The sequence below is a fragment of the Elephas maximus genome, chromosome 1 (genome assembly GCF_024166365.1).
Source record: "Elephas maximus indicus isolate mEleMax1 chromosome 1, mEleMax1 primary haplotype, whole genome shotgun sequence".
NCBI lineage: Eukaryota > Metazoa > Chordata > Mammalia > Proboscidea > Elephantidae > Elephas > Elephas maximus.
The window spans coordinates 77,078,513-77,091,401 of record NC_064819.1 but is presented as its reverse complement, the minus strand read 5'-3'; the positions used below and the strand labels follow the sequence as shown (position 1 = coordinate 77,091,401).

The 12,889-nt window shown below is 40.6% G+C and overlaps 3 non-coding genes across 3 annotated transcripts; 1 reads left to right on the top strand and 2 right to left on the bottom strand.

Annotated features, from left to right (window-relative positions):
- Positions 1–1,095: 1,095 nt before the first annotated feature.
- On the bottom strand, positions 1,096–1,168 carry TRNAV-AAC (transfer RNA valine (anticodon AAC)). The gene has a single exon. It is a non-coding gene; the product is annotated as a tRNA-Val (tRNA).
- An 8,522-nt stretch (positions 1,169–9,690) lies between these two features.
- TRNAV-UAC (transfer RNA valine (anticodon UAC)) lies at positions 9,691–9,763 on the bottom strand. The gene has a single exon. It is a non-coding gene; the product is annotated as a tRNA-Val (tRNA).
- Positions 9,764–10,374: 611 nt separating this feature from the next.
- On the top strand, positions 10,375–10,447 carry TRNAV-UAC (transfer RNA valine (anticodon UAC)). Its single transcript has one exon. It is a non-coding gene; the product is annotated as a tRNA-Val (tRNA).
- The last annotated feature ends 2,442 nt before the right edge of the window (positions 10,448–12,889 follow it).

The window sequence follows — 12,889 nt, the reverse complement described above, 5'->3', positions numbered from 1 at the left end:
TATGGGAATACATGATTGATTTAAGGAATCTTTGTTGGCTAGATTCCATTTCCTTGGGAACAGCCTGGCAACATCTGTTCTTGGTTTGGTGACTTTCAACAGGTTCTCAGGGCAGTCAAAAGGAAATTACAATAAGCTCCTTTGTGAGAGCATAACTTCCCTGTGGCGCAGTTTTTTGTTGGTTAAGATACAGTACCCTTCATGGAACAGTCCACCCATAGGTATGGAAACAATGAATATAATGTTTCAGCTTGTACTGTTATTCCTTTCTGGAGCTTTCCATACTGATTTTAACAAACACTCACACATAGTGGTTTCTAGCATTAACTATGACTGCTTACAAAACTTATAAATAAAAATAGATTTTAGTCTATGAGGCTTGCTTCAGCCTCACTACTTTTGGCCAAGCACGTACATATTTAAGATCCCCTATTTCAAGTCCGGAAAACCTGGAGGTGTGGTAAGGTGCTATGACTGCTAAGCAAAAGGTTGACAGTTCGAATCCACCAAGCGCTCCTTGGAAACCTTGTGGGGCCGTTCTACCCTGTTGTATGGGGTTGCTATGAGACAGAATTGATTCCATGGCAATGGGCTTTTTTTTTTTTTTTTTAATTTGTTTTATTTTTGGTTTATTTCATGTCCAGAGCCTTGGTGGCGATTTGCTTAACAGCTTGGTTGTTATCCGAAACGTCAGTAGTTCGAATCTAAGGGCTACTCTAGGAAAATTAATGGGGCCTTTATGCTGAGTCCCATAGCGTCTCTGTGAGTCGTAAGTGAACTGATGACAACTTTTTTTTTTTTTTTTTGTACACAGCAGCCACTGTCTTGTCTCAGTCCTCTTCACTTTGAAGCCTGTGCCAGAGAACAATGGAGACCTCCCTTTTTTACCGGGTGCAGAAACTTTTGTAACCCAGAAGGAAATGGAAAACCTGACAAGCGTCCAGGGGCGGGCGAGGAGGCAAGTGAAGTACATTATTCTTTTAATTTAAAGTCAGGTACTACGAAAGGAAAGCGAAGGTTAGGGGGTTCGTTGAAGCATGTTCGGATTAAGAGTTTGTGCAGTGAAATTCAGAACTCACAAAATACTGCCCAGTTTGTTTCCGCCCGGTTTCGAACCGGGGACCTTTCGCGTGTTAGGCGAACGTGATAACCACTACACTACGGAAACTCACTTGTCTACTTTCCCGTGTATAACTGATTGATAGGAAATATGTGCTGTCCTTCAGGATATTTTCAGGTTGAGAAATATTTTTTCCCCTTGTACTTTCCCATTCTTATAATCAGCAGTATCAAAACTCGAGAAATCATAGTCAAGCGAATGCTACTCCCAGGGTCCCAATTCCTTTACAAGCACCTGGAAAATCACTGGCAAGTTTCAAGAAATTTCTTGATAAATTCTGATCTCATTTCTCTGCTGGTGCAAGACGCAATGATCTTCATCTCCGGATGACTGAACATGAACCCTTAGGAAACAGGACGAAAGGGCCGGTTTCAGTAGGCTCTCGGCAATTTGTGCCTCGGCACTAGCGAGAGAGACCGAGGAGCAGAGGGTGTGGGTGTCGGGCTGTGCCCAGTTTTCTGCTATCCGAGGGTCGTGAGGGTGGTGGGGATCTATGGAAGTGTAATCTGTGGCGAGTGAGTCTATTAGACGTAAAATGAAGTTCTATTCTGAACGTCAAACGAAGTTCTATTCTGAACGTCAAACGAAGTTCTATTCTGTATCACTCATATTTTCTGTTCTGGAACGTGTAAACTCTGTGTCCGAAACCCTTTAATCTGGTGTATAGCAGGAAGATGACCATTGTGATGTACCTGACTCTTATTTGTTATTCATTTCATCTCAGCTGTCTTAAATCACTGTCCTTCCCGCAGAGACTGGAAGCAATCTGCCTACTCTTGTTCCTGTCAGGTGCCGCCCTGTCGTTTCTGACTCACATAGACCCTGTAGGACAAAGTAGAACTGTCCCATAGGGTTTCCAAGGAGCCGCTGGTGGATTGGAACTGCCGAGTTTTTTGTCAGCAGCTGAGCTCTTAATCACTACACCACCAAACGAAAAAGGCAAACCCCTTGCTGTCGAGTAGATTCCGACTCATGGAGACCCTATAGGACAGAGTAGAACTGCCCCATAGAGTTTCCAAGGAGCGCCCGGTGGATTTGAACTGCTAACCTTTTTGATTAGCAGCCCGGGCCTAAGCACCACACCACAAGGGCCCTAAAATTAAACTTTCCCAAGGTTGAGTCTGGGTCAAGGTGTTCAGCAGCGAAAATGTGCTTGTCCCCAAGTATTAGAAATTTTTGACTAGAGAGATTTCTCAGTCTCTGAGAAAGATCACATTATGTCTCCTTCTGTGGCAGCTAAAAAACGACCTGATGAAAATACTGGGGGTAAAGCAGGCGAAAAGCATGTTTCTTATTAGCACAATCTCAAGCTTGGCACTATTTTCAGATCAGATCTGCAGGTTAGACAGCGATTGCATTCAACACCTGTGTTTGTTCGTTAACCTTTCTCAAAAATTTGCCTTAATACCTATTTTGAAGAAATAATGGAGCAGTCCAATCTCATGCTGGTGAATAGAAGTACCAGATGTCCTTAGGGAAATGAAATGCTAGAAGGAGGAAAGGGGCACCTAAAGTGATCAGCATGAGAAATTTTCCCATAGTAATTTAGTTACAGTAAAATTGGTGAGTAGAACGACCGATAAAAATCACAGGGTTTTCTCACAGGTGCATAGAAAAGGGGCATCACCCCCAGTCCTAATGATCACGACATTGGTGGCTAAACAACACTTCAGTTAACTGAAAAAAAAAAAAAAAAAAACTGAGTTGGTTGAAGAGCAGTTGAATAGAGGGGGGATTCTGATCTTCGGTGAACAGGATAGAGAGTAAGCAGAGTAGGAGAGCTTCAGGTGTAGGTTTGAATCAGAGCCCTCAGAGAAGAGAAGGTAAGTGGAATAACAGGTACAGGAACAGGGAGGTCAGGGAAGGTCCTGTACAGTATGGAGGTTAGAATTCAATCTGAATATGATGAGTAGGAAAGAAGCGACTGTTTGAAAGAGGAACATGACATTGCCCATTTGGATCCCAAGGCTTCTTTGGCTTTTGGGTAAACATTGGACAGCCTCAGAACTCAGTCCTTAGACGTCCCCTCTTCTCTATTTATTCTAATATCATAAAAGCTAAGATCATCATCTTGTGGTAAATCAGCTTATTATCTCAGCATTTTATATGAGAAGAAGCCAATTGCACCGTAGTCAATTCATCTAATATGACACTCACCTAAAATCATTATCTTAATATAGTAAATAACGTCTGTATTTCAACATTCTACATAAAGAAATAGTCATAAAGAAAAATTATAAAAAATGTCATAGCATGATTATATTCTTAGGGATTATATTTTTCTATTTTCATTACTTCTGAGCATTTCAAGAATTGGATCAATGGTAGAATTTCTAATTTCATTTCCATTATTTTTGAGTATTAAGGTTCATGTGCATATTAATCATAAACTGGGTATATTGTTTTAGGACTCATGTATCCAGTAAAATCAAAAATCAAAAGAAATACACTTCTCACGTGGGCATCACAACCTTTCTTCCTGTCAGGAGGTCCTGTTGGCGCTACTTCAAAATGATACAACATTCTCGACTACTGAACTGCTACGAATTTGGCCCAAACTACCTGCATTTCTTGTCTGCATTATTGTAGTAGCCTAACAACTTTCCTCCTGCTAGTTATCAGCTGCCTGCTAAGCCTGCCTCCAACCTTGTTCTCTGTGACGTGTTGTACCACCCAGGTTTCCTCCTTTCAGGACCAAGGCATTCATGTCCCCATCTGACAGGAGTGTTGATTCCTCATGGAACAAATTTAAAGCCTGCTCTAGGAATTGCCCTCAGGTGAAAGGAGCTGCCTCTATCAAGGTCATGTCCCCTCTCTGAAAGCAGCCCACACTAATGACTGCTCAATACATGCCTATAAAGGTCTGACTCTCTTGGGTCAACTCTGAAGGGCCATCCTATTTTCAGAGCTCCTCAAGGGATCAGCTCAGGCCTCTGTTGCTGCCTGTCAACTTTTCCCCTTGTAATCGTGCTTCCCTCACTCCCTCACAGGTGTTGTTCCCATAGCATCCCCTAATAAACTTCCTGTGTACAAATATCTAGCCCATTTGAATACAGTTTGTGCCAGGAGTGGTCCCAGAAACCACACACTAAATGGGATTTTGAAGCTGGATCGCTCTGTATTCCTGTGGCAATTAATATAGTGAACCCATGTCATCCTCTAGAAATGTCCAGACAGTCTTACTAGCCATGGACAATATAAGGCTCATGAGAGAAAAGTCTCTTTAGACACTTTCACAGAGGTATTTTGCCTATTACATTTTGCCCTAAATTGTAATTAATCAACTTTAGCCTTCCCGGAACACAGAAAAGGGGCATCTCCCCAAGATTTAGTAGCAGGTGGGGCTGATCCACCAGGGACATTCTGGAGAGGAATCCTCATGTCCTGAGCTGGGGCCAAATCCAACAAATCCTTCCCAGGGGTCTCTGAATCTTTCTCAAAGGCTTCTTGGGGTAGGATCAAGTAACCCTCTCTAGTGAAAGTTTCTCTCGGATGAATTCCATGAGCTCCAGAACATCTTATTTTGCGACAGAGGAGCGAAGTTCGTTTTTGCTAGAGGTACGGTTTTTGTGTTTCTTTTTCTTTTTGCAGGAGTGTGGAAAAGGGAAATAGGAAACATAAAGAGAAACTTGAAAACATAGTATCATTTAGTGATAGTTGAGATTGGGTAAATGAGAGGGTTCTTTTGATGAGTGATGAGGGAGTCAACATACTTAACAGTTCCTAAATGTAAAATAAGTTTTTTACTGGTGACAGCTTAGTTCAGGTGGTTAGGTGGTGCTAATAAAGACAAAGTCCCCGATTTGATGCCCGTGCAGGGTCAGGAGAAGGCATTGCTGTCCTGACTTCACTCCCAGCTGAATTACTGAATATATCCTCTTTGACATAAAACCTAGATCAAACGTCGACTTTATTTCTTTAATCCTAGGTAGTGACTCCTACCCTCTTTGCTCTCCCTCTAAAGGGGTGGGTGGGGAGAAGAAGAAAGAGGTTTATGAAACAAGTGACATAAGAGAGAAATTTTAGTGAAGAAAATAATGCTGGGAGGGAGGATGGCCTTGGATATGGGTTGTGCGTCTGATGGCCACTGTCCATCTGACATCTTGTTCTCCCCGTCCCTTTTTCAGGGTCCAGTACACTATATCCATATGACTGTCAAGCACTTTCTCTACCTGATTATCTCCTTTAGCTGACCTCTTTGGCTTTTGGGTAAACATTGTAAAGTCTCAGAGCTCAATCCTCAGGCCTCTTCTGTTTTTGTTGTCATTCCCTGGCTAAGCTCATCATCTCATGGTTACATCTTCCATGGTCTTCATTGGAGTACCATTGTGTATCTCTAGCCGACTGATTATCTCCTCTTAGAAGTCTTTCAGTAATCATCTTAAACTTAACATATCCCAAAGTGGAATTCGTATCTATCCTCTGAAACTGTTCCAAACATATTGATCTCTATCTCATTTAACTGCAACTCCATCCTTCCAGCTGTTTAGGACTAAGAATTTGGGATCTTCACTGACTCCATTTTTGCTCTATTCAGCATATGCAGTCACTCTGAAAATTGTCCTTGCTTTATCTTCAAAATATATCTGCAATATGGCCAGTTCTCAGATACCTCCATTACTATTAGCTTGGCTCTAGCCATAATATTCTCTAATGTAGAATATTATTACCTGTTGCCATGGAGCTGATTCCAACTCAGGATAATTCTATAGAACAGAGTTGAACTGCCCCATCGGGTTTCCAAGTAGCTGGTGGATTCTAACTGCTGACCTCTAGGTTAGCAGCCAACGAGCTCTTCACCATGCACCACCAGGGGTCCAGAATATTATCAATATCTCTTATTATATCTTGAGTTTGCTTCCATTGCCTTTAACAAGATACTGTCTACAGAATATTTAAAACCCGACAATGGATCCTTATTGTTCTCTCTACTAAAAATGCATCAATGGATCTTTACTGTACTTAGAGAAAAAAAAAAGCCAAAATCATTATAATAATCTGCAAGGCTCTACCTAATGTCCCTGCTCCCTAATCAATTTCCTCTCTGACCTTTTCTCCTACTGCTCACCCCCTTGCTCACTCTGCTAAAGTTATTATTGACCTTCTTGTTGTACTTTAAATACATTAGACTTCTTTCTGCCTCAGGACCTTCGCACTAACCACTGCCTTTTCTTTTTAACACTCTATTCCAGATACGTGCACTAACTCATCTTCTTCAAATATCACATTATTAGTGAACCCACCATGAACTTCCAGAGTTTCACTACACCTGAACATCTTATCCTCATTTTCATCAATATATATATGTACATCTATTAAACTATGTAATTTACATAATCATTTTGCATTCTACCTTTCTTTATCACTGGAATGTAAGGTTTATGAAGGAAAAGACTTTTTTCTGTGTTTTTAAAAATGTTTACTGTGTTTTAGGTGAAAATTTACACAGCAAATTAGGTTCCCAATTTACAATTTTTGTACAAATTTTCTGTGACATTGGCTACAGTTTTTGCAATGTGTCAGCATTCTCATTATTTCTGTTCTGTTTGTTCTATGTCCATTTATCTAGCTTCCCTACCCTTCTTTGCCTTCTCATGTTTGGGTAAATGTTGACCATTTGGTCTCGCATAGTTGATTGTTTAAGGGAGCACATTTCTCACAGGTGGTATTTATTTTATAAGCCAATCTATTATTTGACTGAAAGGAGGCCTCTGGAGGTGACTTCAGTTCCAAGTTAAAAGGGTGTCTTAGGGCAATAGTCTCAGGGATTCCTCTAGTCTCTATCAGTTCAGTAAACCTGGTCTTGGTTAGGAATGCCGGTTTTGGTCTACATTGAGGGAAAACTCAAAAGACTTTTTTTGTTTGTTTACTACTGTAGCATTTGTTACTAGAACCATGGTTGGCACAGAATGTACTTGTTGTTAGGTGCAATCTTATAGTGACTCCATGTACAACAGAATGAGACACTGCTCGGTCCTGCACAATCCTGACAATCATTGCTATGTTTGAGCTCATTGTTGCAGCCACCGTGTCAATCCATGTCATTGAGGGTCTTCCTCTTTTTTGCTGACTCTCTACCTAGCATGTGACCTTCTCCAGGGACTGGTCCCTCCTGAAAACATGTCCAAACATATAAGACAAAGTCTCAACATCTTCCCTTCTGAGAAGTATTCTGGCTTAATTTTTCAACTAGCAAATGATGAAAATGAGATCTAGAAAGATCACTGATTTTCCCTTTTCTGTAACAATGTAATAAATATTATATGGAAACAGATGTGACTGGATGTCATACCTTGGGTTCCTTCTACTATACCAAGGTTATTGACCTCCAATAAGTGTGTTGGCCGAAAAGGTGTAGCGACATGGGCCTTGTGACCTAGGAGTTCAAATTGGGGCCATTATTCCCTGTTCGTGAGTATAAAGTGACCTAGCTGGAGCTGGACTCACAAGGACACATCAACTGGGTCCTGAGGTATAAAAACAGTAGCTAGGAAAACCTAGAAAGCTTCTTTTAGGGAAAATTTCATATAAACAAATCTTGAGCAGAGCACAAAAGATCCACGTACTTTCCACTCTTTTTTTTGTCTTTTAGCATTTAGTAAAGAGTAAGATTTGTTGAACCAACGAAGACCATCCTGACTGCCATTACTCAAATCTGAACCAATGCTTATGAAGAAAGACAGTTCAAAATGTAGAATCATGTATATTTAGCAGTTTTTAGCCAGTTTGAAAAGGTGAAACTTTTAATGATATTACCCATCTGTAACGTTAATATATACTTGATTCTGTAACATTCCTTGAACTCAGGCAGACATGGCTCTGGCAGTATGCTTGTCTATTTTCCAATTTTGCCTCTTTGAACTTTTGCGGAATACATTCTTTCTTCTTGCTTTATTATAACCTTGTGATGATTTCAGCCCAGAACATCCCTCACTTCCATGTTAGTTTCTATTATCAGAAAGAGAGTTTGAACTTGTTTTAACCTTCACACTGTTTGGGGTCAGCTTGCCCATCAGCAGCTATCAAGTGTAACAACTTCATCATATCACAGCCAGCATTTCTGAATATGAAGGCTCTACTATGTGGGGAGGCTAGGCTGAATTAGCACCCTGTACATCAGGAGCTCACAGATTCTTTGACCTAAAATTACACAATAAAAGTGTCAAAGCTTTAAGGGTGCTGGAAATACAGTTTGAACAGTTTGAGCTCATTTCAGAGGTGAATGAGGATAAGGAGGCCTCATTAGCACAGGAACTCAATACAAAATTTGGGATGGCCCACTATCCTTCTGAAAGGTTTGTGTTTCACCACAATTCAGTTTGAACGATTTATTTCTCCATTTCCAGACAGGATAAATAGCCATAGAAAAACATAACTCCATTGAGATGCTGCTGGTTTTTCAACCCAACAGCTTAACTACTTATCCTTCATACTTTTGGGGTAATGTCAACTGTTGTTGTTGTTGTTATGTGGTGTTGAGTCAGTTCTGACTCAAAGTGACCCTATGCACAACAGAACGAAACACTGCCTGGTTTTGAGCCATCCCTACAACCGTTATGCTTTAGCTGATTGTTGCAGCCGCTGTGTCAATCCACCTCGTTGAGGGTCATCCTCTTTTCCGCTGACCCTGTACTCTGCCAAGCATGATGTCCTTCTCCAGGGACTGATTCTTCCTGACAACATGTCCAAAGTATGTAAGACGCAGTTTCACCATCCTTGCCTCTAAGGAGCATTCTGGCTGTACTTCTTCTAAGACAGATTTATTCATTCTTTTGACAGTCCATGGTATGTTCAATAGTCTTTACCAGCACCACAATTCAAAGGCGTCATTTCTTCTTCAGTCTTCCTTACTCATTGTCCAGCTTTCACATGTGTATGATGCGATTGAAAATACCATGGTTTGGGTCAGCACATCTTAGTCTTCAAGGTGACATCCTTGCTCTTCAACACTTTGAAGAGGTCCTTTGCAACAGATTTACCCAATGCAGTGCATCTTTTGAATTCTTGACTGCTGCTTCCATTGCTATTGATTGTGGATGCAAGAAAAATGAAATCCTTGACAACTTCAATCTTTTCTCCATTTATCGTGATGTTGGTCATTGGTCCAGTTGTCACTATCCCAGACCAAAGACAAGTTTAGTTCAATGGACTTTCAAATCAGTGAGGAACAGATTCTGAGAGAAGATTGGACAATGCTTGACCTCACGAGAATTGCTTCCAAGGGAAGGATTTAATCTTTAGACTAGCCATAGCTCCATGGGCCTCACATCACACTAAAATTCTGTGCCTGCCTCACCTCCCCAAGACAGCTGAAGGATTTCCCCCAACATGTAGCAGATACATTGATATAGAAAGGCCCTGGTGGCACTGAGGTTAAGAGCTCAGCTGCTAACTAAAGTGTTAGCAGCTGCTCCATGGAAACCCTACGGGACAGTGAATTGGCTTGATGACAACAGGTATTGATGTACTATTGTGTGCCAGTCCCTGCCAATACAAAGGTAGCAAAACAGATGTGGTCCCTGACATAATGATGTCTTAGTTTCTTCGTGCTGCTGTGACTGAAATACCCCTGGCTCCACTGGGGATCAAACCCAGGATCTTCTGCATGTAAAGCAGATATGTTAACCACTACACCATGCAACCACAACAAGTACAGTCCCATGGACTACCAGAAAAACTAACAAAATGTCTTGGAAGAAGTACAGCCAGAATGCTCATCAGAAGAGAGGATGGTGAGGCCTCCTCTTATAGGCTTTCCACATGTTATCAGGAGGGACCAATCCTTTGTTTGACTTAAAGAGCAGTACTTTTTTTCCCCCTTTGTTTCTTTCTCACAGTTCTGGAGGCTAGAAGGCCAACTTCAATGTGTGTTTCTGGGAGGAGGTCCTTTCTCATCTAGTTCAACTTTTTGATTTTGTTGTTTTTCTGTGCCATGGAGCTGGTTCTGACTCACAGCAGACCCTACAAGAAAACAATACACTGCCAGGTCTTGTGCCATCCCCACAACCATTGTTATGCTTGAGGCCATTGTAGCAGTGCTGTGTCAGTCCATTTCATTGAAGGTCTTTCTGTTTTTCACTGACCCTCTCATTTACCAAGCAGAATGTCCTTTTCAAAGGGCTGATCCCTTCTGATATCACGTCATATGTGAGAGGAAGTCTCGCCATCCTCACTTCTAGTGAGCATTCTGGCTGGACTTCTTCCAATACAGTTATGTTAGTTCTTCTGCATGTCCATGGGACAATACTTGTAGTGGTTCCATGGTGTAGTGGTTAGCACATCTGCTTTACATGCAGAAGATCCTGGGTTCAATCCCCAGTGGAGCCAACTTAACCTTTTAGCAGCCTGCAATCCTATTTACTGTGCTGCTTTGTGTGCTTCTACGTAGATTCATCTGTGTCTGTTGTCTTCTGGTAGCACCTGTCTTCCACCCAGTGTGTGCTGCCTTGTCTCTGAGTCTAATCTGCTGTTTTCATCTCAAGTGTTAGTAGGTTTAGGACACACTCTACACCGATATGGCCTCGCTGACAGAACAAAAAAATCCTATTGCCAAATGGGATTTCGTCCAGAGATATAGGGGTTAAAATTTTCAACACATATTTCTGGAGGATTCAGTTCAACGTGTAACAACAATATGTTAAAATTATTATTAACCTTTTTAAAAACAGTCAAACTGTTTTCTAAAGTGGCTGTGTCATTTTGCATTCCCACCAGCACAGTATGAGAGTACAAATTTGTCCACATCATCAGTAACACAGGTTATTTTCTATGTTTTCTGGTATAGGGACAGAGTAAGTGTGAAGTGGTATGTCATTGTGGTTTCATTTATACATCCATGATGACTGTGAGTAGTACTGGTTGTATAGTGGTTAAGTACTACAGTGGCTAAGTAAAGGTCTACAGTTCAAATCTTCCAGCTGTTCTTTCGAAATCTTATGGGGCACTTCTACTTTCCTATATGGTGGTTATGTGTTAGAACTCGATAGCAAAGAGTTTGGGCTTTTTTCTTTTTTGGTTTTACGAGTATGATGTTGAACACCTTTTCATGTGCTCATTAGTCATTTGTATGTCTTCTTTGGACAAATGTCTATTCAAATCTTCTGTGCATTTAAATTTGGTTCTTTATCTTAGTATTATTGATTTATAAAATTTCTTTACATATTCTCGATACAAGTCCTTGATGAGATATTTGATTCATGGATATTTCCTCCCAGCCTATGGTTTGTCTTTTCATTTTCCTAATGGTGTCTTTCGAAGTGCAAAAGATTTTAATTTTGATTTAGTCATATTAGTCAATTTTCTTCTTTCTGGATAGTATTTTGGTGTTATATCTAAGAACTCTGTCTAACGAAACGTCACAGATATTTTCTTCAGTGTTTTCACCTAAAACTTTCATAATTTGAGGTCTTACATTTCGGTCTATGATGGATTCCAAGTTAAGGTTTGTGTATGGTTTGAGGGAAGGCTCTAAATTCTTCTTTTTGTGTGTGGATATCCAATTGTCCCTGCACTAATTGTTGAAAAGGCTTTCCTTTTTGTCTTGATTTGCCTGGGTGTTTTTCTGAAAAGGGTCGCTATGAACTGGAAACCAACACTTGGCGATGAATTAGAAGATTCTAAGCTTCACTCTCACTAGCTAAATACCTTTGGGGAAAAAATCCATTCCTACTTTTCATTTATAGAAGTTGATTTCATTTTCTAAAATTAATATTTTAGGGCATAAAAAATAGTACTAGCATAATTTTGTCAATATTTTTCTTTGTTTTATTCTTTAAAATAGTTCATTAGGGACACAGAGCTCTACAGCCTGTTAGGACAGATCCTGCTTTAGACACTGTCTTCAAAATTGATTTCACCCACAGTCACATGGATTTCCTTGGCACCACTGGCCCTGACAAAAGATTATTAATTCTTCCATTAAAAAAATATAAATTAATTTTTACCATTTTAAATGGGAGCAAGGCATCGGCAAAGTAATCAATTAATCTAATCCCACATTCATCTGAAATTATTATTTTAAGCTAGTAATAACTTCCATATTTTAAAATTCTGTATAAAAGAAATAGTCATAGCATGATTATAATTTTAGCTATTATGTTTTTCCATTTTTATTACCTATGAGCACTTCAAGAATTGGATCAATGGTAGAATTTCTAATTTTGTTTCCATTACTTTTTAGTATTAAGGTTCATGTGCCTATTAATCGTAAATTGGATATAATATTGTTTCATGACTCAAGTGTCCTCTAAAATCAAAAGCTGGATAATGAAATGCACTTCTTACCTAGGCATCACAACATTTCTTCCTATCAGGATGTCCTGTTGGTGCTCCTGCGACATGATACAAAATTCTCAGCTCCCGAACTGCTACCAATCTGACCCAAACTACCTGCATCTCTTGCCTGAATTACTGCAGTAACCTAACAACCTTCCTACTGCTGCTTAGCAGCTGCCCGCTAAGCCTGCCTCCAACCTTGTTCTCTGTGTTGTGTGCTGGGTTGTGACACCCAGGTTCGCTCCTTTCGGGACCAAGGCATTCATTTCCCCAGCTGCCACAAGTGTTGCTCCCTCATGGCACAAAGTTGAGGCCCTCTCTAGGAATTGCCCTCAGCTGAAAGGAACTGCCTCAGTCAAGGCCATGTTCCCTCTCTGAACACAGTCCACAGTAGTGGATGCTCAGTACATACCTATAAAGGTCTGACTCTCTTGCCTTAACTCTGAAGGGCCATCCCATTTCCAGGGCTCCTCATGGGATCAGCTCAGGCCTCTG